Source organism: Callithrix jacchus, chromosome 7 (assembly GCF_049354715.1).
Source record: "Callithrix jacchus isolate 240 chromosome 7, calJac240_pri, whole genome shotgun sequence".
Taxonomy (NCBI): Eukaryota; Metazoa; Chordata; class Mammalia; order Primates; family Cebidae; genus Callithrix; species Callithrix jacchus.
In genome coordinates, this window is record NC_133508.1 from 3,706,632 (window position 1) to 3,733,392 (window position 26,761).

At 41.4% G+C, this 26,761-nt stretch overlaps 1 long non-coding RNA gene across 1 annotated transcript; it reads right to left on the reverse strand.

Moving 5' to 3' along the window:
- Nucleotides 1-2,698: 2,698 nt before the first annotated feature.
- LOC128932527 (uncharacterized) lies at nt 2,699-14,823 on the reverse strand. Its single transcript, XR_008482430.2, has 3 exons — nt 14,314-14,823; nt 8,746-8,950; nt 2,699-3,324 (listed from the first exon to the last, which is right to left on the reverse strand). It is a non-coding gene; the product is annotated as an uncharacterized LOC128932527 (long non-coding RNA).
- Between the last annotated feature and the right edge of the window lie 11,938 nt (nt 14,824-26,761).

Genomic DNA, 26,761 nt, shown 5'->3' on the forward strand with positions numbered 1-26,761 from the left:
ACAAGGAAGCAGAGGGCAGATATCAACTGTTGCAACTTGAAAATCATGACCTCTTCCTCTGATTCCAGAACTGAGAAAATTCTCAAACCCAGAGCCCTCTGTTGAAGGAGAATCCGAGACCCCAAAGGAAGAGCCCTGATATGTGACAGAAAGCATGTAGAGTACAAGTGCACTTCCCAGTCCTTCCCTAAGGCTATTTAGCAGAATAACCTAGGGAGAACTTTGATAGAAGATGTAAGAGTTCTTCTGCATAGTTTATGTAACCTGATACACGCAAAGGTTTTATAACTATAAATAGTGGATTTAATGATTAATTTTACGTCAACTTGGCTAGGATATGGTGACTGGTTGTTTGGTCAAATACTAGCCTAAATGTTGCTCTGAACATATATTCTATATTAAATTACCACATTTACAATTAGTTGACTTGAAGTAAAACATATTACTTCCCGCAATTTGAGAGTGTCTTATCCAATCAACTGAGTCCTTAAGAGCAAAAACTGGGTTTCCTGAGGAACAGGAAATTCTGTGTTGTAGAAATTTGACTTGAATTTTGGGGCTGCCCTACACATTTTGACTTGCCAGCCCCACCATTGCGTGTGTGTGTCAGTTCCTTAAAATCTATCTGTCCTCTTACCTATTTATCTGTTCATCAACCCACCCATCCATCGATCCATCCAACCATCCACACTACTGGTTCTGAACAATTTTGACTAATTCAGTAGATAAAAATCTAGATGGGGGAATGGTGGTAGAGCACTACATGATTCTGAAGCTAGGCCATCTAATTTTTTTTTTTTTTTTTTTGAGACAGAGTCTTGCTCTGTAGCCCAGGTTGAAGTGCAGTGGCTCGATCTTGGCTCATTGCAAACTCTGCCTCCTGGGTTCAAGCAATTCTCCTGCCTCAGCCTCCCAAGTAGCTTGGACTACAGGCACCCACACCACACCTGGCTAATTTTTGTATTTTTAGTAGAGATGGGGTTTCACTATGTTGGCCAGTCTGGTCTCAAACTCCCAAACCTCATGATCCACCTGCCGCGGCTTCCCAAAGTGCTGGGATTACAGGTGTGAACTACTGCACCTGGCCCTGGCCATGTAATTTAATAAGCAACTACTAACATGCTACTGGCCCCTAAGAGAAAATGAAGGCTCAACCAGGCAACATGAATCAGTGATGCCACCTGAGAAATTCAACATGAGCTGGTATTGGCATAACCCTAAGTCATAAGGTGAAGTAGGCACAACAGTGATTCACTATGCAGTGGAAATGATTCATTCACAATTGGTTTCAAGCAGGTCCTGAGAGTTTACAGAAGTTACAGAAACAAGTGGCTTAGACTCCACATCTGATGTCACACCAATGTCTTACCTCAGTTTACATCATTGCAGCTGATAGACAGGTGAGCCTGTTTGTTAATACAAGAGAATACATAACTGCTATTGCACTAATGACCTATCAGGGGTGCCCTTGAAACGTGGTGATTAGGGAAAATCTTCTCAGTAGCAATGCTTCGAGTAGTACGTCTGGTCATGTGTTTTGTTCGGAAGGAGAAGTCATCCAAGGTAGGAATCCACATGGACTCCTAGGCAGTGGTGAATGGCTTGGAGAGGAGAGAGGAGCAGAGTTATGCAGATGGACCTAGGAAATGGACACAAAGTGTGCAGAACTCTGTATTGCATGGCAGTGGCCACCAAAGAACACCTATTCCCAAGAAGAGGCTGGAAACCAGCTGAACAAGACGTCTCATTTGGGTGCCTCTGCTCTTACTGCCCCTGTGTTTGTCCATAAACAGGAGTCATACTGGCTGTGATGGAAGCATGCATGGCCTAATTGCCATCAACTGCATCTCACCGAGTTTATTCTAGCTGCCACTGCTGCTGAAAGACCTACCCCTACGATCTCTCAGGGAGACCATCTGGCCACTTGGTGACAAGCTGCGAACATTAGACACCAACCACCTTCCTGTGATTCATCCTTATTGAGAATGACCCATATCTTGAGTATGGCTTTGTCTCCCTTGACTGCAGTGACTGAGCCACATTGTCGGAGAGCTCAAGGCATCCACTGTACAGCAAAGGAGGTGTGGAAGTGGACATATGACCCTAGGGCCCACTGGTCTTCCCATAAATGACTCCCAGGAAGCTGACACACGAGTAGAGCAATGAAGAAATCTTCTTAAAGTCACAGCTAAGCCACAGTATGGAGATGACACACTGTGAGCTGGAGTTCTGTCCCCCAAGATGCTGTTACATGGTGCTGTGACACTGACACTTAAAAACACGCATCTGGGGATGGGCTTGGTGGCTCATGCTTGTAATCCCAACACTTTGGGAAGCTGAGGTGGCAGGATCATGAAGTCAGGAGATCAAGACCATCCTGGCCAACATGGTGAAATCACATCGCTACTAAAATACAAAAAGTTAGCCAGGCATGGTGGTGTGCGCTTATAGTCCCAGCTATTCAGGAGGCTGAGGCAGGAGAACTGCTTGAACTCAGGAGGCAGAGGTTGCAGTGAGCCAAGATCATGCCACTGCACTCCAGCCTGGGCAACAGAGCAAGACTCTATATCAGAAACAAACAAAAAATATGCATCTGGGAACGAAGGAAGGAAACAGATGATCCTCTCTCTATTAATCCTAATCAAGTCACTTGGAGACTGTTTCTGGATTACAGATCCTAGTTCCTGGTGGGAGGGGCATTCTTCCTTCAGGGGACACAGAAAGGGTTCCACCAAACCCAAATCAATTACCATAGGGCCATCTGGGGTTCTCATGACAACTGTCCAGGGACCAAAAAAAATAAAACAAAAAACAATTACTATATTGACAGGAGGAATTGAGGCTGATTATCATGAAGATAGAGGATCACTCCTATAGGGTAGGGGCAGAGAGAAGGAAGTCCAGAATTCATGGGAGCTGCTGGAACACCTCCTGCTGCTTTCATGCCTGGTGACAGCTGGGAATGGTCAGTTGAAACAACCACAGCCAGAAGCCCATGACGCCCAGGGGATCAGATTCCTCTGAAATAAATGTCTGGGTCATCTCACCAGACAGGTAACCTAGACCAGCAGGAGCAGCGCTGAAGGTTGGAGCAAATTGGAATGGGTAGTAGAGGAGGAAGATGAGGAATATCAAGTGCTGCCTCTCGGTGCCATAGCTTATCCCACGAAACTGTCTCCAGCCATACAAATGTATGGTTTTACTTTTGTTTGTCTATTTTTTCGAAGTTGTGTGTGGCTACTACTTTGAAGCAGCAGAGACGGACATCAGGACAGCATGAACTTAACATGGAGCACGGGATTTGCAAATCAATAAACGGACACTCTGGAAAATGAACAACAATAAAGTTATTATATAATTACATATAAAAAACTGAAATGCTGTATAAAAATATAAAGTAAAATGAAAAAATAAAATTTGTCTTTAAAAATATGTAATTCATTTTCCTTTTGTTTCAAAATACAATAAAGTGAAATTGAGAGGTGACCTTGTTCACTATTCAGAAAAGTCTAAATATCACACATTCTGATATGCAAGAAGCTATGAGTCCTTACAGGACTCTATGTCTTACTGCTTAATAATGCTGATGATTAAAAGGAAGTTTCATCCGATCTTCAATCTCAGACTCTATCTAAATTCCTCCTGTTATGAGCCAAAGTGGCTTAACAGTTGATCAGTATTCATTTTATTTTCACTCTGTTTGTACACTGTTTAAATTAAACTGTCTTCTGTCATCTCCAGTAAGTCATCTTAATTATTAAGCAAAAATGAAAAGACAGTCGATTTTTGTTCTGGGATTTTTGTTATTAAAAATTGCCCCAAGTCCGTGTTTCTATTTCTTATGTAGACTTTTTTGGTGCTGAGAACCTAGGATTTATTTTAAATAGTTCTTAAAATCTTGCAGATACTTCTTTCTGAACCCACTGCTCTTGGTGTATTCTCTCTCCTCAATTATGATAGCAACCCAATAGTTGGTTTTATTGTTTAGAGTCATCTCTGTCTCAAAGCCAGCATTCATCCAGAGTACACTCTTATGTAACTAGAAATCTGCAGGTGCTAGCTTCATGCTATAAACTTTCAGGGATTCCCACCATGCTGTAAATTCCTCTGTGTTTTGACCTAAAATACCTTGTCAGCTTCATCTGCTGCCGTAAATTACTTCTCCCTTTGGTGTCTAAAAATGTTCTCAGTGTCACAAAGGATCATTTCGGTACCATATCCAGACACACCAGCTATCTCATAACTGTCTACCTATCTTCCTTGTTTGCTATTTCAAGGGAAGTTTCTCCATGTCCTTTGTGAACAACAATTGTGCATTAGATTTGGCCATCTCTTGGAAAGATGCCAGGAGATATTCTTGACACTTAAACCCTTCGATGAGAGACAGTCAACATACAACTGAGAGAAATGGGCTTGTGACTAAAATAGTGGCCAGACAGTATAGTCGTGTGTTTAATTAGCAGTCAAGAAGGTTTGGTGTGAGTTTATTAACTGGGTGATACGAAGATCTGAGAAAAGCATGGGTTAGAATGAGAACTGGAGAAAGGGCATGCATAAATCTACTCCTGCCTGGAGAGGAACTGCCATTCTTTATCCTTTCTATTCCGGTCAGAAGGCACAAGATCTTGCCCCAGTGGGTCAGGCAAGACAGGGAAAGGAGCAACAAGAGAGGGAGACATGTGAGGCTGAGATGCCTGAAGCTGTTCCAACTGGACCAAGTCACCGTTTCAAAGGCAAGGATTTTCAACAAAATACTCTAAAAGAGCCTCAAAGACCAATGAACCGATTAGGCAAAGGAAGTAAAGACAGTATTTTGGAGTTTGGTACATTAGGAAAAAACCCAACCAATACTTGTAACCTGTTTATATGGCCATTGGTTTGATGTTTTGTTAAGTGATAAAATTGCCCAGACACTGTGTGGTCCCAGCTCAGTCGTAAATGACCAGCATCCCCGGATGAGCGCAGTCACCTGCAGCCATGTCAGTGCAATTGACAATTTACAAACCAGTGAGGGTTTCTTAGGAGTCTGTTCATCTCTCAATAGAACCAACCGCCTAGAGTTGAATTGTTTGGGCTATAAATAGAGAAATAGTGCACAGGACAGTTTCACCATTAAAGAGGAGAAGAACGTTAGATGGAAAAAAAGGAGCAAATTTTTTTTTTTGAGACAGAGTTTTGCTCTTGTTACCCGGGCTGGAGTGCAATGGTGCAATCTTGGCTCACTGCAACCTCCGCCTCCTGGGTTCAGGCAATTCTCCTGCCTCAGTCTCCTGAGTAGCTGGGAATACAGGCACGCGCCACCATGCCCAGCTAATTTTTTGTATTTTTAGTAGAGATGGGGTTTCACTATGTTGACCAGGATGGTCTCAATCTCTTGACCTCGTGATCCACCCGCCTTGGCCTCCCAAAGTGCTGGGATTACAGGCTTGAGCCACCGCGCCCGGCCAAAAGAAGCAAATTTTTATATCACTGCTTTAGAGGAACCTGGGTAGAGCCTTTGGAATATTTACCCAGTTAGCTTTGCAACTGGAAAAGAAAATAATGTTAGCAGTACCAGCATGTTCCAAATGCCTAGAATCTGCTGAATGTCATTTTATAATCTCTGGAGGTCAGAAAAAGAAACCACTGTGGGATATTACTCTTGTCAACCCTAATGGTAGTACAACAGACTGATAATCTATAAAGCAAACCACTGTAGTAACCTCCTGAGGTTACTAGCAGGGGGAGCACATGGTTCTGCGGAAACCAGCTGGGTACAGTTCAAAGCATTCACAAGCTCTTTATAAGGATGCCTTGCGTTATCAGTAGGGCCAAAAATGTCTCAATCAGTACACATTTCTACAACAATGACCAAAATCTTGGCTAAAATGTTCCTGAAATGTGCAGTAGACTATCCTCACAATTTTATGAATATGATGTGGAAGATTAGAAATTTTTCATTTAACTCTGTCTACCAGAAATATGTGTCCAAATGACTGGGTTAAAGCAGATTAATTTTGTTTTTGCTACACTGCATACATTCTCACAGATGTATTTTTTTAAAAACTTGCAGTCACATATTATTCCTATCAATATATGTCTTTATGTCTTAGCCATATTTACTTTTTCTGATAAAATTTAAACACTGATCAATTATGACACTCTGAGCAATACTGACTTCGCATACTGACCCTATTTGAATTATATATTTACACAATACAATTACTTATATAATTTTTATAGCTTTTTAAATTTCTTGACTAATGGGAACATTTTTAAAAAATTATTTACCTGCAGTAAAATTCACTCTTCCGGTGTTCAGTTCCAAGGGTTTTGATAGATGCATTGTCATGTAATGATCACTACATTTCTATTCAGAACAATCTCTCACCAAACGTTGCCTTTGTGATGCCCCATGTTGTCAGTCCTTTCATCCACCTGCTCACCCCTCCCCAAATCCTGGCAACCACAGTAGTTTTGCATTTCCCAGAATGTCATGTATAATATATCAGTAAGTCGGGGCCGGGCGCGGTGGCTCACGCCTGTAATCCCAGCACTTTGGGAGGCCGAGGTGGGTGGATCACAAGGTCAAGAGATTGAGACCATCCAGGTCAACATGGTGAAACCCAGTCTCTACTAAAAATACAAAAAATTAGCTGGGCATGGTGGCGCGTGCCTGTAATCCCAGCTACTCAGGAGGCTGAGGCAGGAGAATTGCCTGAGCCCAGGAGGCGGAGGTTGCGGTGACCAGAGATCGCGCCATTGCACTCCAGCCTGGGTAACAAGAGCGAAACTCCATCTCAAAAAAAAAAAAAAAAAAAAAAAAAAAAATATATATATATATATATATATATATATATATATATGTAAGTCATAGGCTATTTACCCGTTGGCACCATGCTTCTTTTGCTGAGCAAAGTGCACTGAAGATTATTCATGCTGTTGCTTGAATCAACAGCTCATTCATTTTTACTGCTGCATAGTATTCCATTGTATGCATAGAAAACATTCATATTCTATTAATAATAATTTCATTAAGGACATCTGGATTGTTTCCAATCAGCAGTGATTATAAATAAAGTTTTGATAAACATTTGTGCCCAGATGTTTCTGTGAAAATCAGTTTTCGCATGGCTAGGGTAAACACTGAAGACTGGAATAGGTGGGCCATATTGTAAGTGTAAGGGTAGCTTTGTAAAAAATTGCCCAACTGTTTTTTCACTATTGCTCTATCATTTTGCACTCCCACCAGTAGAGTAGGTGAATTTCATTTGCTCCAAATCTTTGTCAGCATTTGGTATCATCAGTGATTTTTTTGGGGGGTGTAATAACCATTCTAATATGTATATAATGGTATTTCATTGTAGTTTTAATTTGCATTTCCCTAATGGCTAATAAATTTGAGCATCTGTTTATGTGCTAATTTGTCATCTGTATATCTTCTTTGGTGAAATGTCTGTGCAAATATTTTGCCCATTTTCAAATTCTTGTTGAGTTTTGAGAATTCTTTATGTATTCTGGATACAAGTTCTTTGTCAGAAAGTGTTTTCTCTATTCTAATTCCTTTGCTTTTCTATTTATATTTTAGAATTGATGGTGGTATTTACAAGAAAATCTGATGGGATTTTGCCTGGGATTGCATTTAACCAATTGTTCAATTTAGGAGGACATCTTAACAGTATCAAGTCTTCTATTCCTCAAACACAGTTTATATCTCTATTTATTTAGATCTTCTTTGATTTATTTAATTGGCATTTTGTAGTTTTTAACATAGAAATCCTATATATTTTTAGATTTTCTTATACCTAAGTATTGTTGTGTTTTGGTGTTATCATATGCAAAGTTTAATTAAAAATGTTTTATTTCCAAATTTTCACCACTGCTATATACAAATACTGATTTTTGTATATTATCCTTGTATCCTGTAACTTTTCTAAAATTCATGTAATAGTTCTCAGAGTAATTTTGTAGATTTGAGAAGTTTTTAATATGGCTTTTTACACTGTCTCCCAGTACGATGTTAAATAGGAGTGGTAAGAGAATATTTTTGCCTTACCTGTGATCTTAAGAGAAATTATTCGGTTTTTCCTCAATAAGCATATGTTATTTAAAGAGATAAATAGATGCTCTTTATCAGGTAAGCTTCTGATAGGTAGACTCTTCATCAGGTAAACTTTGTCTATGGCCATACCACCCTGAACGCGCCTGCACTTGTCTCATCAGGTAAACTTCTATTCCCAGTTTACCACATTTTTTTTTTTAAATTATGAATCCCTGTTTCTGAAACTCCCATTGAGATGACTTTTTTCTTCTTAAGTATGTTATAGTAAATTACAATCACTGAATTTTTAATGTAGAACCAGTCTTGTATTCCCGTTGGAACAATTTTAATTCACAGAAATTATTTGTTCTTCTCATCACTAACTCTATTTACTTTCCTAAAGTGTGGAGATATGTATATATATATAATTCACACACACATACATATATGTTTTCATTTTATACTCATTAATTCCTTCAATTTAGTATTTATTAAACACAATATGTTGAAAATGTGGAATAGACCCAAGTGATAAAGGGGAAAATTATTCAGGCTGGAGGTATAACCAATAAACTCTGGGCATGGCGAGAAAGGGCATGCGAATCAGCGTGTGTGGTGAGTGAAGGCTTCTCTCAGGAGGTGGCTGGAGCTGAGGCTTGAAGGAAAGGGCTACATAAATGTAGTATGCCCTTTACCACCTTCGCCCCTTACCTAACATTACTTACCCAGTTCAAGGCCCTAAGGAGTGAGGAGGAACTCATCCAGCCCACCACAGTCGATTGGATCAGCGCAATCAATTTACTGCCTGGAACAAGGTATCTCATCCTCTTGCCAGTAATATGGGGAGTGGTCCAGTCCTCAGCGTTGGACTCCAAAGCAGGAGGCTACGTAGACACTGTGAGTTGGCTTCCACCTGTTGCTATGTGGAAGCTAAACAATAAACAGAAAAAATGAGTCTTTAATGAGAGGAGGAAGAGAAGAAAGAGGCAGGACTCTGAGGGAAGGGCGTGGAGAGCTGGCTCCTTAGAACCTGCTACTTACCTAGTTCCTGTAAGGTCGACTAAACTTCATTTTCTTAAGCTCATTGTTTGACTTTATCACAAATGTAACTTTTTATTTGGGCCAGTCAGGGAGGATTTCTGAGCCTCGAAAGCAAAAGAGCCTTGATTATATTGACATTTAATACCAGGGTTTGAGCCACCAGACCCTCCAGATAATGTGCGATTGACTGTGGACTTCATCAGGGTGGAAGGAAGCTGGGGAGGACTCAAGTTGGTGGGGAAGGCAGCAATAGGAGCTTGCTGGGACAAGATAGAGCACATTCCTCTTAATGCAAAGTTAAAGCCAAGTGTAAGCAGAGTGGGTGTGTTGGATATTGGACACTTTGCAGCTGTAAGCAAAGTGGAACAGCTCTCCGTCAGTGACTATTTGCCCCTGGATAAAACACATAGCTTCCTTCAAGTTTCTGTCCAGAAAAATACACCTATGACACTAACTACATGCCTATAATAAAGAATGATACACACCTAATGTCGATGCTGGGGGGATGGATGCAGCAAACCACCATGGCACATGTATACCTGTGTAACAAGCCTGCACAATCTGCACAGGTACCCCAAAACTAAAAGTATAATTAAAAAAATAAAAGAAACTGGTATCGGATGTTATAGACATTGCACTGTAAGTGTGATTTAGGCAAAACAATCAAAACGGCATGAAACTCTAAAAACTGATCACCCATCTGAAAGTGAAAACTAACAGAAAGAATGGTGAATAAATATTCTTAATAAAAACAAGATTTTTAAATCATAGATATGTCATACATATGTAATTTTAAAACTGGTTATCTAATTTAAGGAACTATTTTGATTAAAAATAATAATAGCTACAATTTTTAAGATCTTGTTTTATGTTAGTCATCGTGCCAAGAGCTTTCCTCGCGCTACCTCATTTAACCCTTACACATTTCTTATTAATTAGATATAATTACTTTTCCATTTTATAATCGAGGATATTTAGGTTGAAGCAATCAAGCAACGTGCTCAAGGTCACAAAACTAGTGGGTGATAGGGCTGAGTCTGCAACAAGGTTCTCATCTTCTGATGTAGTTTGGATATTTGTCTTTGATCAAATTTCCAATACTGGAGGTGGGGCCTGCTGGAAGGTGTTTGGATTACAAATAGTTTGGGCCATCACCTTGGTGATAAATGAGCTCTAGCGCTGAGTTCCTGTGAGATCTGGTCATTTAAAAGTGTATGGTGCCTCCCCCTACGTCTCTCTCTCTGTCTCTCTCTCTCTCTCTCTCTCACACGTTCTCTCTTGTCTGTCCCTGCTTTCACCATGTGGTACATCTGTTCCCCCTTTGCCTTCCACCATGAATGTAAGCTTTCTGAGGCCTCGCCACAAGGTGAGCAGATGCCCCTTGCCACTCCTCCTGTGTAGCCCACAGAACCATGAGCCAATTACGCCTGTTTTCTTAGAAATAATCACCCAGCCTCAGGTGCTTCTTTATGGCAATGCAAGGAGTGCCTAATACGTCTTTCACATCTTCTGAAGCACGAATAATAGTTACTTTTGTTTTCAGAATCTGCTGAACTCTAGAGTTCACGTGGACAATCCGAATTTAATATATTTCCTAAAGATTGGTCTTTTCCTTAATGTCTCCTTTAGACTTTAGACTGGGGCAGGGGGAGAGGTGTCAGAAAACCTTGTAGAGAGCCAGATGGTAAATAGTTGAAGTTTTGTGAACCTCCTTCATTAAGACTTAATTCAGGCATAATCTCTCTCTCTCTCTCCTCTCCCCACACTTCTCCTATCTACATTTTCATGATGCCTTCAGGCTAAGTTAAATGATCTTTCTCTGCGTTCCTATGCTACCTGTTTATACTTCCTTCCTGGCACATGTCATTTTGCATATTTTGTATAATGACTCACTTGTGACTGTCACTCCTCCAGATTATACATCTAGCAGAGATTCTAAATGTACTTGTCATAAATATTTCTTAATAAATGAATGTATGTGCAACACATTTGATTGAGAGCCAGCCTAGGCTAAGGTTCAGGCAGACAGATGATTTATTTACCAATGAATTTCAAATTTGAAATGTCTTGAAAAAACAGTTTTAATAAACAGTTAAAGCATAAATTAAACAGATTTAATAAACAGTTAAAGCATAAATATTCTGTTAGGAATAATTACCAATCTTACTTTAAAATAATGGGATTCAATTTTCTTCTTGTGCCATGTGTACAATATACGTATATCAACTAATACCAAGGTCTAATGGCATCTGTCTCTACAAAAAAGTTAATATAAAATGTCTAAAAGAATTCATCTCCTAGTCTCCTGGACTTAAAGTCACCCAATATATGCTCTTGTCTATACAGAGACATATGTCATAAGGATAAAAATGCATTTAGAAATTTCCATGTTCTTTCTCAATATAGAAATATGTTAGTTACCATAGCAACAAGTGTTATAGATTCACTTATTCTCTTTTTATTATTTAAAAAATGCAGAAGCTGAAATATTTTGTAATAAACTTTGCCATTGATGTCTAGGAGAATATTTTTGTGATCATCTAAGACACTTGAAAGAATATGTTAAAATGGTAATAGAAGAATCTTTCTTAATAAAAGTCATTGAACTATCATACACACAGAAAAACCCATCAAGTCACATATATTTCCAAATAACATGAAACCTACTGGAGTAGGGCAAATAATATTTTGTTTTTGCTATTTGTATGTGAAATAGTCAGATTTATTTTAAGAGAACAATACCTGAAATTTAGAAATATAAATATCACCCCTTAAATGCTGAAAGCTTTCATTTTTTATATATAATTTCCAATCACAAATGAGAATGTCTTATGTTTTTTAAATAAACGGTAAGTTAATGACCAAAATGTACCTCATTAAAAAACAATAACCCTTGAAGAAATTAAGAAAGACTCTGAAGGAAACGGCAGAACTGCAGATGTTGAAATGATAAGCACACTGTTATCATACTGGTTAGGATGTAGAATTTAAGTTGGTTTTACTAATATTGAATTGAAACATTCAGATACTCAATTAGGAGAATCACCAAGCAATACCGTTTTTCTAAAAGTCCTAAAATTATGTTCTATGCTTTCCTTTGTAGCTTTGGACTTAAAGCTTCACCTGAGTGCTCAGCTATGCTTGGATGCTTCACAGGTTCTGCAGGTCCCAAGCTGAAGTTATGATCCCCAATCACCCCTACCTGTTCTCCCTCCCAGCTTTTCCATCTCCATAAATGGCAGTGCACATAACCATGAGCTTCAGAAACACCAGAACCCTGTTACAGGGGCTCTTACAGGATCCTTCCTTCAGAACCACTCAATAAGCTGCCAATTATTTGTCTCCTAATTATTTTCTGAATTAGTTGTCCCATCTTCTTTCTGACTGCAGCTTTCCACCAGGAACCCCTCTGACCGGGCACAGTGGCTCAGACCTGTAATCCCAGCACTCTGGGAGGCTGAGGCGGGCAGATCACTTGAGGTCAGGAGTTTGAGACCTGCCTGGCCAACATGGGGAAACCCTGTCCCTACTGAAAATACAAAAATTAGCCAGGCATAGTGGTGGGCATTTGTAATCCCAGCTACTCGGGAGGCTGAGGCAGGAGAATCACTTGAACCTGGGAGGCAGAGTTTGCAGTGAGCCGAGATTACGCCACTGCACTCCAGCCTGGGCAACAGAAGCAAAACTCCACCTCAAAACAAAACAAAGCAAATCAAAATGAACCCCTCCCTCCCTCGTATATGAGTGACTATTGTAGTTTCCTCAGTGGTCTCTCTCTCTCTCTCTTCTTCTGGTCTTGGCTCCCATCTGTATCCTTCACAGAGTAATGGCAGAGCATTAATTTTAACAACAAACCCTCATTTTCTCTCCCAATCCCCTTCAATGCTCCCACTGACTAAAGACAACCAAAACTCTTTCACATGACATCCAGCTGGCCTCCGCCCTCCTCTCCACCCTCTTTCCTTCATCCTCCGAAGGGATGCCTAGGTCTAGTAATTTCACGCTGGTTATCATTGCTGCACATGAAGGCCTTTCTCACTTTTGCATCTTTGCTTGTGCAATCATTCTTTCCCGTCATTTTCTTTCCCACGTCCTTCCTCTGATTTTTTTATTTATCCTATTAAACACAAGCAGCACCTCTTCCAGGAGGCCTCCAGGATACCCCAGGTGAGTTCCCTGTCTCTCTGCCTCCACAGCAGTTGTTACTAATCTTTACCATAGCACCCATCACCCTATTAAATCTATGTGTGGGTCTTTGCTTTACTGCAACTGTTGCAAAGTCAGGAAGAGATCTTTCCTATGTTTGAATTCTCAGTGCATCTTGGCAGCAAACTTCTCTGATGTGGCAGAGTGGGGTGGCTTATGCCTGCGATCCCAGCACTTTGGGAGGCTGAGGCAGGCAGATCACTTGAGGCCAGGAGTTTAAGACCAGACTGGGCCATATGGCAAAACCCCGCCTCTATTAAAAATGCCGAAAATTAACTGGGTATGGTGGTGTGCACCTGTAATCCCAGCTACTCAGGAGGCTGAGTCACGAGAATTGATTCAACACAGCAGGGAGAGGCTGCAGTGAGCCGAGATCTTGGCACTGTACTCCAGTCTAGGTGACAGAGTGACACCCTGCCTCAAAAAAACAAAACAAAACAAACAAAAACTTCTCTGAGGAGAGAAGGCAAACCTTTTAACAGCATTAAATATTAGGCAATATAATTTAAGGTTATTGATATGATGTTAGTACTTCTGGTGTAGCTGTCTGCTCTTTTTCAATTAAGGAATTTTTTATTAAACAGTTCTTATTAGACATCTGATTTTGAACCAAAAATCAAAAAAGAAGAATATTGAAAAGAAGACAACATCAAGTTTTAAAAGGAAGACACCATTGCCTGTTCCTTGCAGAACAGACTCGAGCAGTTTCAGGATACTGGGAGTAACAGGCTGTGTAGAAACACCGAGCTCTAAACCACATGGCATCTAGGAGGAAACAACACTACTGGGTACTAAGGAAAGAGGGAAAAATAAACCCCAAACCTTTAGGTTCTGCTGTCTCCAGTGATGAGCTGACTGCTTGCTAGCCTGAGCTCCCAGGTCATGGGGACGCATTCCACACCCCCTCAATCCACTGGGCACCACTGAGTGTTTGAACAGACATGGCCAGATGTGGTGTTTACACTGCATTCCAGAGGCAGGATGGCATTACATTGGATTCTAATGGCTCAGACAGGTAAGTGTGCCCCACCGAACACCGCACTTACCAGAAGGAAATGAGTCGTACAGTAGGGACCACTCTTCATCAACAGTGTGAGTTGAAGGCTTTTGTGGGCTCCTGTGGGCTGAGATGTTCAGACGATGGCTTTCCAAACAACACACGTCTTACTCAACCTTTGCAAACGAGGGCCAACGGAATTCTGAATCGGAGGAGGAGTTAACGTCATCCATTACAGTCATCCATGTGCTTGCTTGGAAAATATATTGCTGTGTGTGCAGGGAAGGGCTGCATGACTGGGCATTTAGTGTGATAACCATTCGTGCTTTGCAAGGGCAACACAAAAAGCAGCTTTTTAGAGGGTTTGCCGGTCTCTGATGGCTTCACAAATATCAAGGATGACATTTCCATTAAAAATGGCCCAAATACTTTCATTGCATTATAAGAACCTCAGACTTCAGAAAGAAGCCAAGATGTCTCTCTGCCTCTTCCGGTTGACCAGCAGCCGCTGTCTAAATGGCTGAAAGATGTGATGGGATTTCATACACTTCAACTGGTGATTCTAGAAATGAAACACAAAAAATACTAATAACACTTTTCTGCCTGAAAATGAATATATACATTTATATTCCCCTGTGTATTACTAAATTGTTGAATTTCTAGGAGGGTTAATATGTGTTATCTTTGATAGAAACAGCAATTACAATAATGGGCACTCGCATAACATGTCATGTTTTAGAATGTTCTCCCTCACATTCTGATTTGATTTTTATAACTCCTCTGTGAAATAGAGAGGCATTCCATTATTTTCATTTATTCTACACATTGGGAATCTGTAGATAAGTTAGGTAGAAAAGTTAAGAATATGCACTGAATTTCTGATCCTTGATGATCACCTGCTTTTGAGAGGCACGCAGTCTGAGTTAGACAAAAACTTGGTACAAAACTTGGGTGTAAGAAAATGTGAAATATTAGATTCTCATGCATGTATTCTGCTATGTTAGTTCGCTATAAAAGTCACAATTCAATCTCTAGGATCTATGACAAGGAGAACACCATGTGGTTGATCAAGAGGACTGAGTGAACTATCCTGAAACTTAAATATTTCATCATAGATATTGGTCACGGATAATGAACACAACTAGCCACTGAGAGCAAGAAAGCTCAGTGGTGCCCTGGTTCAAGAGGCACAGAAGATTCTGGAGTTTTCCCAGTGACCCCGGCACTGTGCAGAAGCTGTGGTCAGAGCAACGATGACAGAACACAGAAGAGGATTCAAAGGTGAATGGTATTGTGAAGCAACGGACGGCTAGGATTTGGGCTTGGTTTTGCAGAGCTCTGCTTCTCTCAACTGCATGTACTTAGGAAGCACAGTTGGATCTTGTTAAATTCAGATTAGAATTCAGCAGATCTGGGGGAGGCCTAAGCATCTGCATTTTTGGCAGGCTCCTGGGTAATACCATGGCTACTGGTCCACAGACCAGCTTTGAGTAGCAAGATTATAAACAACCACACCAGGAACCTACCTTACCTCTAACCCCAGTTCAGCCACCTCTACTTCTTGGCTTACAAATCCCAAGAGGTAGCGTATGGGATGGGAATGGACTATTCTCCACTGCTTTATTTTACCAGTTGTTTATCATCACCCTAGAGAAAATATGACCTAGTGTCTGCTGCTCAGATGCCATTCTAATCCATTGCAGAGAGAGAAATACAAGTTGTGAACGTAGAGGCTGTGTATCCACAATAAAAACATGTTTCTAAAATCCAAAACGAGCAGTCAAAATATGCAGGTATTTCTGAGGGATAAAGCTTCATCCATCATGCAAAGAGGTGACCAACATATTTCCTTTCTTGTTGTTGTTTAGAAAACAGTAGAATAGACCCGTGCCTTTGCAAGTAGAAAACCCCCTTCGTGGACTATGCTGTCCGCAGCTCCAAATCCTAGTTCAACACATGCTTTTGCTCACGATGGCTCCGTTTACAAGTGGCAGAGCTGAGTCACAGTGATCTCTGTGGCCGCACGATACATTTGTCTATGCATGTGGATATTCTAATGTATTCTCTAATGAAGATCTTGTTTTAAGATCATCTGAGATGTTTTCCCCTCATTATTATGTACAGTAGACTTTTATTATTCACAGATTCCCTATTTGTGAATTTACCTATCACTAAAATTTATGTGTAAACCCCCAAATCAATACTCACTGTCGCTTTTGCAGTTTGCCTACAAATGTAGGACCACCAAAAAATCTGAGGTTGCCCAAACGCCTTCCCAGGTGAGGTTGAATAGGCACGAGGTGACATGGTACCTCTGTGTCTCAGCTCTCATGCTGTGAACAGTGTCCTTCTAGTGGTCTATTTAGAGCTATAGTTTTCATGCGTTCGTGCCTTTTGTTAGTGATTTTGCTGTTTCAAACATTACCCCTAAGAGTAATGTTGAAGTCTTATCTAGTGTTCCTAAGTGCAAGAAGGCTGTGATATGCCTTTTGGAGAAAATCTGTGTGTTATATAAGCTCTCTTGAGCTATGAGTTTTGGTGCTGTGGGGCATGAGTTCAACGTTAATGCATCGACTACATATATGCTATATATCTGTTAAAGAGCTTTAATCAAGAACATACACAAAACAAGGCCATGTACTGATGAGTTGATGAAAATGTGGTGATCAGACACTCGTAGGAACCTTAGGCCCGTATTTCTCCTAGCAGCAAGGGTTCAGATTTGCTAATTTAGTGTTTGCAGTGACGTTACAGAATATAACTACTGTGAATAATGAGAATTGATTATAGTTGCATATATAACAACCTATAGATTCAAAGACATCAAGTAACTTGGGATTAAGCATATGGGCTCTGAGTGCAAATCCCAGGTTTACACTTTACTACCTGGAGCACTTCGGCTTCCATCTCCTCCTCTGCAACTATCCCTCATTCATAAGACGGTGATGACGTGTAAAGGAACTGGTGCTTCCACAGAAAGTCACACATGGGGCACACTTAGAACAAGATCTGGGCAGACAGCAAACACTTGATAACATGAGCTGCCACTATTGTTGATCATTTTATAGAGCATGAAACATCATAAATCTCCAGAAAAGTACATAATGTCACACAAGAAGCAGCTGAGATGAGGTAAGAACACAGTCTTGAGTTTAACCCCAAATTCACAGGGGAAGCCATCCAAGAGCGGAGTGAGATGTGTCTGGAACATGTATACAGCATGTGGCTGGCCACTGCCCTAAATATAAAGTTATGGACTGTGTGCTGGGAGGCAGGATGGGATGGGCCATTCAACAAGGGACGGGAGAAGGGGTGCCTTTGTGTGACTGCAGCCATTTCAGGTGTCAGATCTCAGATCCCTTGGTTTTGCAGCTTTTTATAGAAATGCCTGTGGAAACATAATGGTAGACAGGGGTGACCATAGTTCAGCATTTCAGACATATCATCTTTTCTCTCCAGTGCTGCAGGGGTTATGCTACAAATTGAAAGATCTAGCTACACGAAAGGGAGCTGACACGTTGAGCCAGGAAGTCTTTTCTTCTGCAGAAAGCTCTGATCTTCGAGTTAGCCAATCTGGAAGGGGCGGATTTGACAAGAATAATTCCACATTTTGCACTTGCAGGGACTGCAGGCAAAACAAGAGAATGAGGACCACGTCCCCGATTGAGGAGCTAGGGAAATAAAAACCCCGTAAAACCCAAATGTGAAACTGGGATAGAGATAGGAGAAATTGGACGTAAGACATGCCTGGCACTGCCTACCTCTGCCAGTGGGGTAGCTTCAGGCTTGGAGTTGGGAGTGGGCTCCTTGGAAGGTACCCATTTTAATCACTACTCTCTGCACTGTGCTAACACATGCCTTCATTCTGATGTAGCATCCTACCCCAGAGAATGGGGCCACTGTGCTGCTTTTAGAAGCAACCTCTTAAAACTACTCACCCACTTGCAAGAGGGAAGGCACTGAAAGGTGGATTGCTTGCTTTCTGGTATCCTAAGAATGGTGGTGTGGACGGAACAGAGGTTTTGCTAAAGATGAAAGAGGAAAGGGAAGTCATTTCCAAGAAGAGAGCTAGTAAGATGCCAGAATATTTGGAGTCAGTGTTTTAGGCACCCAATGGGGAGCTAAAGATAAAAAAGAATACTACATAAGAGTTTTATAAAAACAACCTGTGAAGGAAAAAAAAAAAAAAACCAGTTGTTACTGTGGGATGGGCACTGCTCTTCTAGAAAACACAAAGGCTTTCTTTCACTTAATGCCCTTAGCATTCAGTCCTAGGAAGCAGGTCTGAATTCCCTCATTTTACTAGAAGAAAAACAAGCTCAGCAAAATTTTAACACTTACTCAGAATGATACAAGTTGTCAATGGCAGAGAACAGATTCAAATACATATCTGTAAGATTTGAAAGCTTGGGCTCTTTGCACACAGAAACCCCACAAAGAGCAACAATAAAAGCTAATATTTATCAAGCACTTTCTAAGTTCCAAACACTTCTTTACAGGTTTTATATGCATCAATTAATTCAGTCTTCACAGCAATATGATTTATGCACAATTATACCTACTTCATGAATACAGAGCCCGAGACTTAGAGAAGGTAAGCAACGTGTTAATAAGTTACTTTTAGAGCTCAGAAAAGAGACACCTTTGAGGGACAACTGCCAGGGGTAAAGAGAGATTTTTACTAACATTTGAACTGGTATTTACACAAAGTCTCGATGTGTGGGTATTGGGGAGGGGCAGGAAGATAATGCCTCATTCCTAAGACTGTGGTAAAGTACAAAGGAATTAATGCACCCATGGCAAGTCACACATGGGGTACACTTAGAATAAGATCTGGGCAGACAGCAAGTACCCAATAATATGAGCTGTCACTATTGTTTATTATTTTATAGAGCATGAGACATCAGAAAGCCCCAGAAAAGTGCATAATGTCACACGCTGAACTGTAGAGAGCGGACGCTTGATTACTGTGAGGACTCGTGTCTCCACCATGTTGTCACTGGGAAAATGAAGAACGAGCTAAGTCAGAGCAGAGGGACTGGAGGAAACAGTCTTACATAAAGAAGGTGAGAAAAATCAGGCCGGGTTACTGGGAGGGAAGAGAGGACCCCAGCGTCTTTGCAGCTCAGCACAGTGGCACTAAGCAAGATGCCTGCCACGAGCCAGATGCAGGACAGGAGGTGGGTAGGTGGGGGAACGTAGTCCTTGGAAAGTCGTCTCACTGCAAAGCCAAAGAAGTGGGTCTGAGGCCCACTCAGAAGAGGCCTCCATTTTCCCAGGAGCTGAAGTTTGGAAGAAAAGAGCTCAGGGCAGCCTGGAGGCTGGGAGTGTATGGAGCAGGTGCCGTAGCCTCACAGACTGGGCATAGGCCTGGAGGTCAAGGGCACAGAGAGGTCCCCAGAGGGCACCTGCTGCACAGAGCTAAGGAGTAGCATGGGGCAATGGCCCCCTCAATGACTTGTCCCCCATCCCCTGAGAGGCCATGGGGACAGCTCAGGCACAGCCTGGTCACATGCTGGACCAAAACTCCTAAAGGTAGAAGAGGCACTCGCCTGGACTGAGGGGCTGGTAGAGGCAAGGAGAGATACCTGTAGCAAGGAAGGCCTGATGTTTCCCTCCAATGGGTGGTGGCCAAAATCTGTCTTGATGCTTCCCCAGAGCGAGAGGTTTCCACCACATGATTCTACTAAGGAGGGCTCTGTTTACAAGTGGCAAAGCTGAGTCACAGTGATCTCTGTGGTCAAATTGTTCAAATGATGCATCTGATTACGCATATGGATATTCTAATGCATTCTGTAACCAAGCAGGTCTGTTTCCCGCTCGGCTGTCCAGATCTTGACGGAATGTCCCCTTTCCCTGAGTTTCAGCTCCAGGGCACAGTTGCATCTCGTGCTGACTGAGCCATGTAACTCCAAGCACAATTTATTTTAAGAGAAAATTGCCCACCTTTTAGAGTAAACAAAGTTGAGAGCAGAACCAGGCAACTTCATTCCCACTTCCTAGTATAGCAACTGAAGAGCGAGCTTCCTTCAGCTTCAATTGCTCTTCTCAGAAAGTTTTTATTTAGCTTAATAGAAGAAAGCACAGTTTCTAGACCAAAGAGGAGGAAAATAAGACAAGGCAAGGGAAGTAAGTAAAGGACGTTTCAGCTTTGACTTTTTAAAAAATGTCCCTCCCTCTCTCTCTTCTTTATTTGTATTCTTATCCACATCGATTACTGTATGTATTATGAAGCATCAATATAATAGGGAAAGGCGTGGCATGCAAATAACAAAAGAGGAGGAATGGAACAAAATGAACTAAAATAGGCATGTAAAGCCATTGTTGTAAATAGTATATCTTATAATAAATATCCACAGGGAGCTGGGAGATAAAAATAGCACCACTGTACTTATTTTCCGTAGAAGCTGCTGTTTCTCTTACAGTGAGAATAGACGCTAACATAGGAACACACTAAGCGTGGTCCCTTACATGTCTTCCCTTTGTATGGCGTGTGTTGTATGTTATGTAAAGAACTCACTTTGCCCACCTACATGCTTGATTTTGTTCTTCTTTAGGATTAAAGGAGACCATCCCACATGGAGCTGTCAGGCATCAGTCAACATGGCTTGAAATTAACCATAGTGAGTGACACCCAGGAGGGTTGAATCTGAAGGGAAAATGAAGACAATGTAGTCTAAAGAGGTTTAAATGATGGCATAGACATGATTTATTTTCCCAAGCTTTGGTTCAAATAACCAACAGGACAGGAAAAAAATGAAGGAATAAAAAGTTGTGCCTTGTCTTTCCTGCTATATTGGTGTCTCAACCTAATGAGGCTCCTGGATCCTAGTTTGCTTCTGAATATCACCAGGGGTGATTACAGCTTGCAAAAGAAGACCCGAGAAAGGCATGCCTTCCTATGTCTTGGGCTGTAATTAAAGCCACAAGCCATCAGATAGGGAAGAGGCCAGCTGCAGCCCTTCAAACCTTTAGTACCCTGCCATTAAAAATAGATTACAGCACAAAATATGTACCAAAAATAATCCCAATAAAAATTTTGCACATTTGATTACTATAATTGATTTTTTTCTTCTAGATATGAATAAATGACCCAGGCTAAATGCCAGTTCCTTGCAAAGAATTTCATTTAAGCTTCACTGAATTGAAAAGGCTCAACCAGACTCAACATTTCCAACTTCCTAGCAAGTAGCAGAAAATCTACCTGACAGTTGCTATGGCAACACGAACAGGAAGAGTGAACCACCAGCCTATAAATCCACAGAGAAACCTTTCTTAATTGGAAGGCCTTTAACCCACACATTTTTCTCATAGCTGCAGAGCTTATTTCTAAAGAGATTATTAAATTCCTCAATTGACTTATGAAGGATGCTTCCCACTATATTACTGTGCTTTGCGTTGCGATTCTTTATATCTGTTTCCAAAATTACAAAGCAGACCAGGGATAATAAAAGTTAACACAGATGTTTCAGTGAAAAATCCATATGATTTTCCGAAAATAACTTCAGCGGCAACACCGAACAAAAAGGATTCCAATACAAGAACCAAGATGGTGAAGGCCTGTTTGTTTCAAAGCCGTATCTAAGTGACCAAACTTCTTCACTCCCCGATTCTGACATGTTAATGCAAGTGGAAAATCCTGACAATACTTTCTCATATTTAAGAAGGCTGACCACGTCAGAAATAGGAATAAGCGAGGTGTTGGGATATGTTCACTTTATGCTCACCCTTAATTTTTAAAAATGCTCTTTACCATTTGTTAGCAAATAGTACCTGGTATGTGGCTGGCTAAGTGAGAAACAAACACAACTAAACATCTCAGTGAGTTTCAGCTTCTTTGCGGCGGTTGCGGTTAAGGAATCCATTCTAGTAAGCCCTTGCTTCGTGTCATCTATAGGTTCCTGAAAATGGCAACTCTAAATACAACTGTGTGGAGTGAAACCAGTTTCACCATAGGCTAATCGACATAAACAAGTTACATTCCTGTGGCATATTTCTGGCCACAAAAACAATGCCAAACTTCTAAACAAAGACCAAAACCCTTCTAAACATTAAACTAAATGTGAGCTACGTTTACATTTTTAGAAGATTCCTAAAAACAAGTCAGACAATTATTTACCCAACTATTACAGTTCAGAGTCAACCCCGGCAGGACACCATCCCATCACAGGGCTCACTCACACACACGCACACACACACGCACACACACACGCACACACGCACACACACACGCACACACACACACACACCCATGCTCGCTCAGACGGGACACTTTAGACATATAGGTTCACCTAACATGCATATCAAGAGGACGTGAGAGCAAAGTGGAGTCCCCAGAGAAAACCCACACAGATATGGGGGCATGTTCAAATTCCACACAGACAGTGGCCCAAGCAAAGAATTCTTTTCTTTTCATCAGTGTTGTAATGAAACTCTGTGCAATGACATAACCACACTGGAGGACCTGCTGTATGTGATTAAATTTTGTCAAACCATCTATGTGAGGAGTGAAGGTTATGGCAGAGACAGCTGAATATAGAAATCTACCCATGTCCACATTGTAGCTTTCTCCCCTTATTTTCCGTTGTATTAGAGAATCGTCCCTCCTCCTACTCCTCCCAGTCTAAGCCAAGGCCCTGCTTGCATCCCCACACCCGTTGCCTCTCTGAGATGCCTTCCCGTAGAGACCTACACCTTCTCCCCTTTTCCTTCTTCAACTTTCCTTCACTCCTGCCCTTCTCACCCTTGGTATGTAAACTTGTTTTGGTCTCCTCCAACCTTAAAAACACAAACCAGCAGAGCCTCTCAATCCCATGCTCCACTTCCGTACTGCCCTCTCTTTCTTCTCTCCTTTCAGCCTGGTATTTTTGAGAGTAAAGTTGCTCTCTTCCCTGTCTCTCCTTTCTTCCTTTCTGCCTTCCCTTCAGTTCTCTGAAAGATGTTCCCACTCCCGGCGCTCACATTCAGTCCCCAGAGTGGCTGTCTTCTCATCCAGCATGGTGGGTGATGACACCTGCTTACTTGATGCTCACTCTTTTCTTTTTCTTTCTTTCTTTCTTTTTTTTAGATGCAGTCTCACTCTATCTCCCAGGCTGGAGTGCAGTGGCATGATCTCGGCTCACTGCAACCTCCGTCTCCTGGGTTCAAGCAATTCTCCTGCCTCAGCCTCCCAAGTAGCTAGGACTACAGGTGCGTGCCACCACACCCAGCTAATTTTTTTTTTTTTTTGTATTTTTAGTAGAGACAGGGTTTCACCATATTGGCCAGGGTAGTCTTGAACTCCTAACCTTGTGATCCACCCACCTCGGCCCCCTAAAGTGCTGGGATTACACTGTGAGCTACTGCACCCAGCCTCTTTTCTTGATTCCATGAGAGGGCATTATCCTGGCTTGTCTTCCATCTTCTCCATTGTTCAGCCTCTGTCTCCTGGGTGGTCTCCTTCAGGACCTTCCACGAGTCTCTTCTTTCACTTTGCACCTCCCTTGGGTACTTTCAAAGCCTCCCATGGCTTCCATTACCATCAATACATGAACAACTCACAAATATTTATTTCAACCTCGTAAAAAGCATGATAAAAAAAAATCTACCTCCTCAGGTTGTTAAGAGCATTGGAGACAACACTTAAAACTTGTCTGACACATTCCCAGAACTCAGCAGAAATGTGAGCTATTATTAGTATGGATTTGAGACACCTTCAAGACAGTATGTGCAAAGCGGAACTGACTTCTCCTCACAGTGTTCCTTCCCTTGGTTCCTTCTCTATAAATCCCCTACTTATTCTTTAAGCACATTTTAATCACTAATTTCACCATGAACGCCCCCTCCTCCTTCTGGATTCAGAGGCCCCTCTTAAGGGCTATCAAGGCATGCTATATTATTCAAGTTCCTATCCAACTGCATTTTAATTGTCTGCCTGTCTCTAAGAAGGCAAAAGTAACCATTATTTTATCTCCAGCAAATACGTACTGAAGCACAAATGAAGGTGGATCATCACATAAGATGAACCATTAAATAGAAGTAGTTGAAGTTATTCCTTCATGGTCACCCTGAGAGGTTTTTGGTAACTTCTCATTTCATCCTTCTCAATTCCTTTTATGAAAACCTAGATTGTGCCAATTAACCTTATGGAGGTGTCCAGGACTACTTTTGTTTTAAACAATGACACTGGAAAACATGAAATTTTCAAGTAATACAGAAGGTTGCAAAATATGCTGAAAGGTCAGTGTTCTGGTGCCTGCAGAAGTGCAGGCATCTACACAGACAATATTTTCTGAGCATAGACGGAAATCTCTCTTTCTTCTGAAAAACTTACCTGCTGTCTACTCTGATCACTAATCACCTGGAGAAAAATAGTCTTTCTCTGAAACCGTTTGTTGAATGATGTGGACAAAGCCTTTCCCTGGTGAATCTGTGTCCAGATGTTCTTAGACCTCTTAGGGAGGTAGCTGCTGCTACCGTGGGTCTGCGCACAGACTCAGAGTTTTTAGTCAATGAGTTCAGGTTGCAATTGAGGGAGAAGTCAAGGGACAGGGTAGTAGGCAACCTCCTTCTGACTGTCACTACAGAAACAAAAACACCCACGGTCAGTTTACACATGCAATTATCTCACAACCAATGAATGTGAGCAAGGTATGGTATCTGGAAGCCCTCCTGACTTGCAGGGAGGAGCCTACATATTCACACGACCTCGTACACTCACTCCTGAGGCTGTCTCCTTGCAGCTGGCTTTCTCATTCAAAGGCTCTATTTGTGTTCTGTTTCACGGACCTCCAACTTATAATACTTTGAAAGAGCCAAGGTGAAACAGGTAGAAAGAAGCCCAGTACGTGATAGTCTGATCTCTTCATCCAATAGAGAGAAACCATAGAAACTTCCACGACAGTCCACTTGGGGAAGGTATATGCCGCTGTGGAGCACTGATGGGCAAGTGGTCCGATTTTGAATCTAGCTTCACCTCTTGCTGGTGGTGTGACTTTGGGAAACTTTATTGAGTCTCAGCTGCCTCCCCTGTGATGAAGAAACAATAGTACCAGCCTTAGAAGATTACTGCATTATATGAAGTTAGGTAGATGAGATTCTTAAGGTTAATAAATGTTCAATAAAACGAAGGTACAGAAGGGACGAAAGAAGCAGATGCTGCCTGCATGAGGTCACCTTCAGTGAACACTGCTGCTGCACCTTCCGTTGCACTGATCAAAGGGATGGGTGGATGAACTGGCTCATGTATTGTTTGACCACCTGGAACAGCATTTAGGGTTTGAACACTCATAACCGGTAGCTTTCTCTTTAGCTCTGCCCCTTGTCAGAGCACATAATTTCAAAAATATCTTTCGCAGCAGCTTCTTTTCTGTCTCCTCTTTAACATTTAGAAGTAAAAATGTTAACTTGTTTATTGAAAAAACATAAAATGTTAAAGCAACCTTAGAGACGTATCTGTATATTGCAGGATAATTATGTATTGGACAAAAAGTAATTCTTCTGTATAAAGCATAGAGTCAGATTTTTTTTGTCTGTTTTGTTTTTCTCTGAAAGGAAAAAAGGAAGTGCCAAAAGTGTATGTCTAGGTAAGAGTGAATGTGGAAGTCTGATTCACTGACGTGATCACTCCCCTGCGACCTACCTATGGACATTTGCCATGTGACACTGTGGAACATATCCTCACATTAGTTGATTTAATTTTCATCATAATACTGAAACACATGTAGATGTTAGATATTATTTTAATTTTTACAAATGAGGACTTAAACTCGGAGAATTTTCATAATTTCACCAAAGAATTAGGCAGAATCAAGATTCAAACCCAGCTCACTGATCATTAAGAGTATTCTTTTTTCTGGCTGGGTGCGGTGGCTCACGCCTGTAATCCCAGCACTTTGGGAGGCCAAGGCAGGTGGATCACAAGATCAAGAGATCGAGACCATCCTGGTCAACATGGTGAAACCCCATCTCTACTAAAAATACAAAAATTAGCTGGGCACAGTGGCGCATGCCTGTAATCCCAGCTATTCAGGAGGTTGAGGCAGGAGAATTGCCTGAACCCAGGAGGCAGAGGTTGCGGTGAGCCGAGATTGCACCATTGCACTCCAGCCTGGGTAACAAGAGCGAAACTCCATCTCAAAAAAAAAAAAAGAGTATTCTTTCTTCTGACATAACCTAGTCCCATGATGTACTACCACTTCACCTTCTTAGCATTACAGTAGTTTTACAATCTCATGCCCTTTATTCTTCCTCCTTCCCTGTCTCCTCCTTCCTCTTTTTGCACAAGCATATTGTTCCTACCTTTCTGCCCAACTTAGTAAGTTTAGTACAGCTTCTGTCTGCAAAGATGCTGGGAAGGTATCATTGCTGAAGGGGGTCTTCCTCTAGTGCAGTGTTCTCACCTGAAACCACTGTCTTAGCCTCCTTACCCCTTTTTGCCCAAACTCATGCATAAATCCTAAGCTTAGGTAAGAAAATGTGCATGCTTTACTCCCATTTTCCTTTTCAATTTTAGTGTC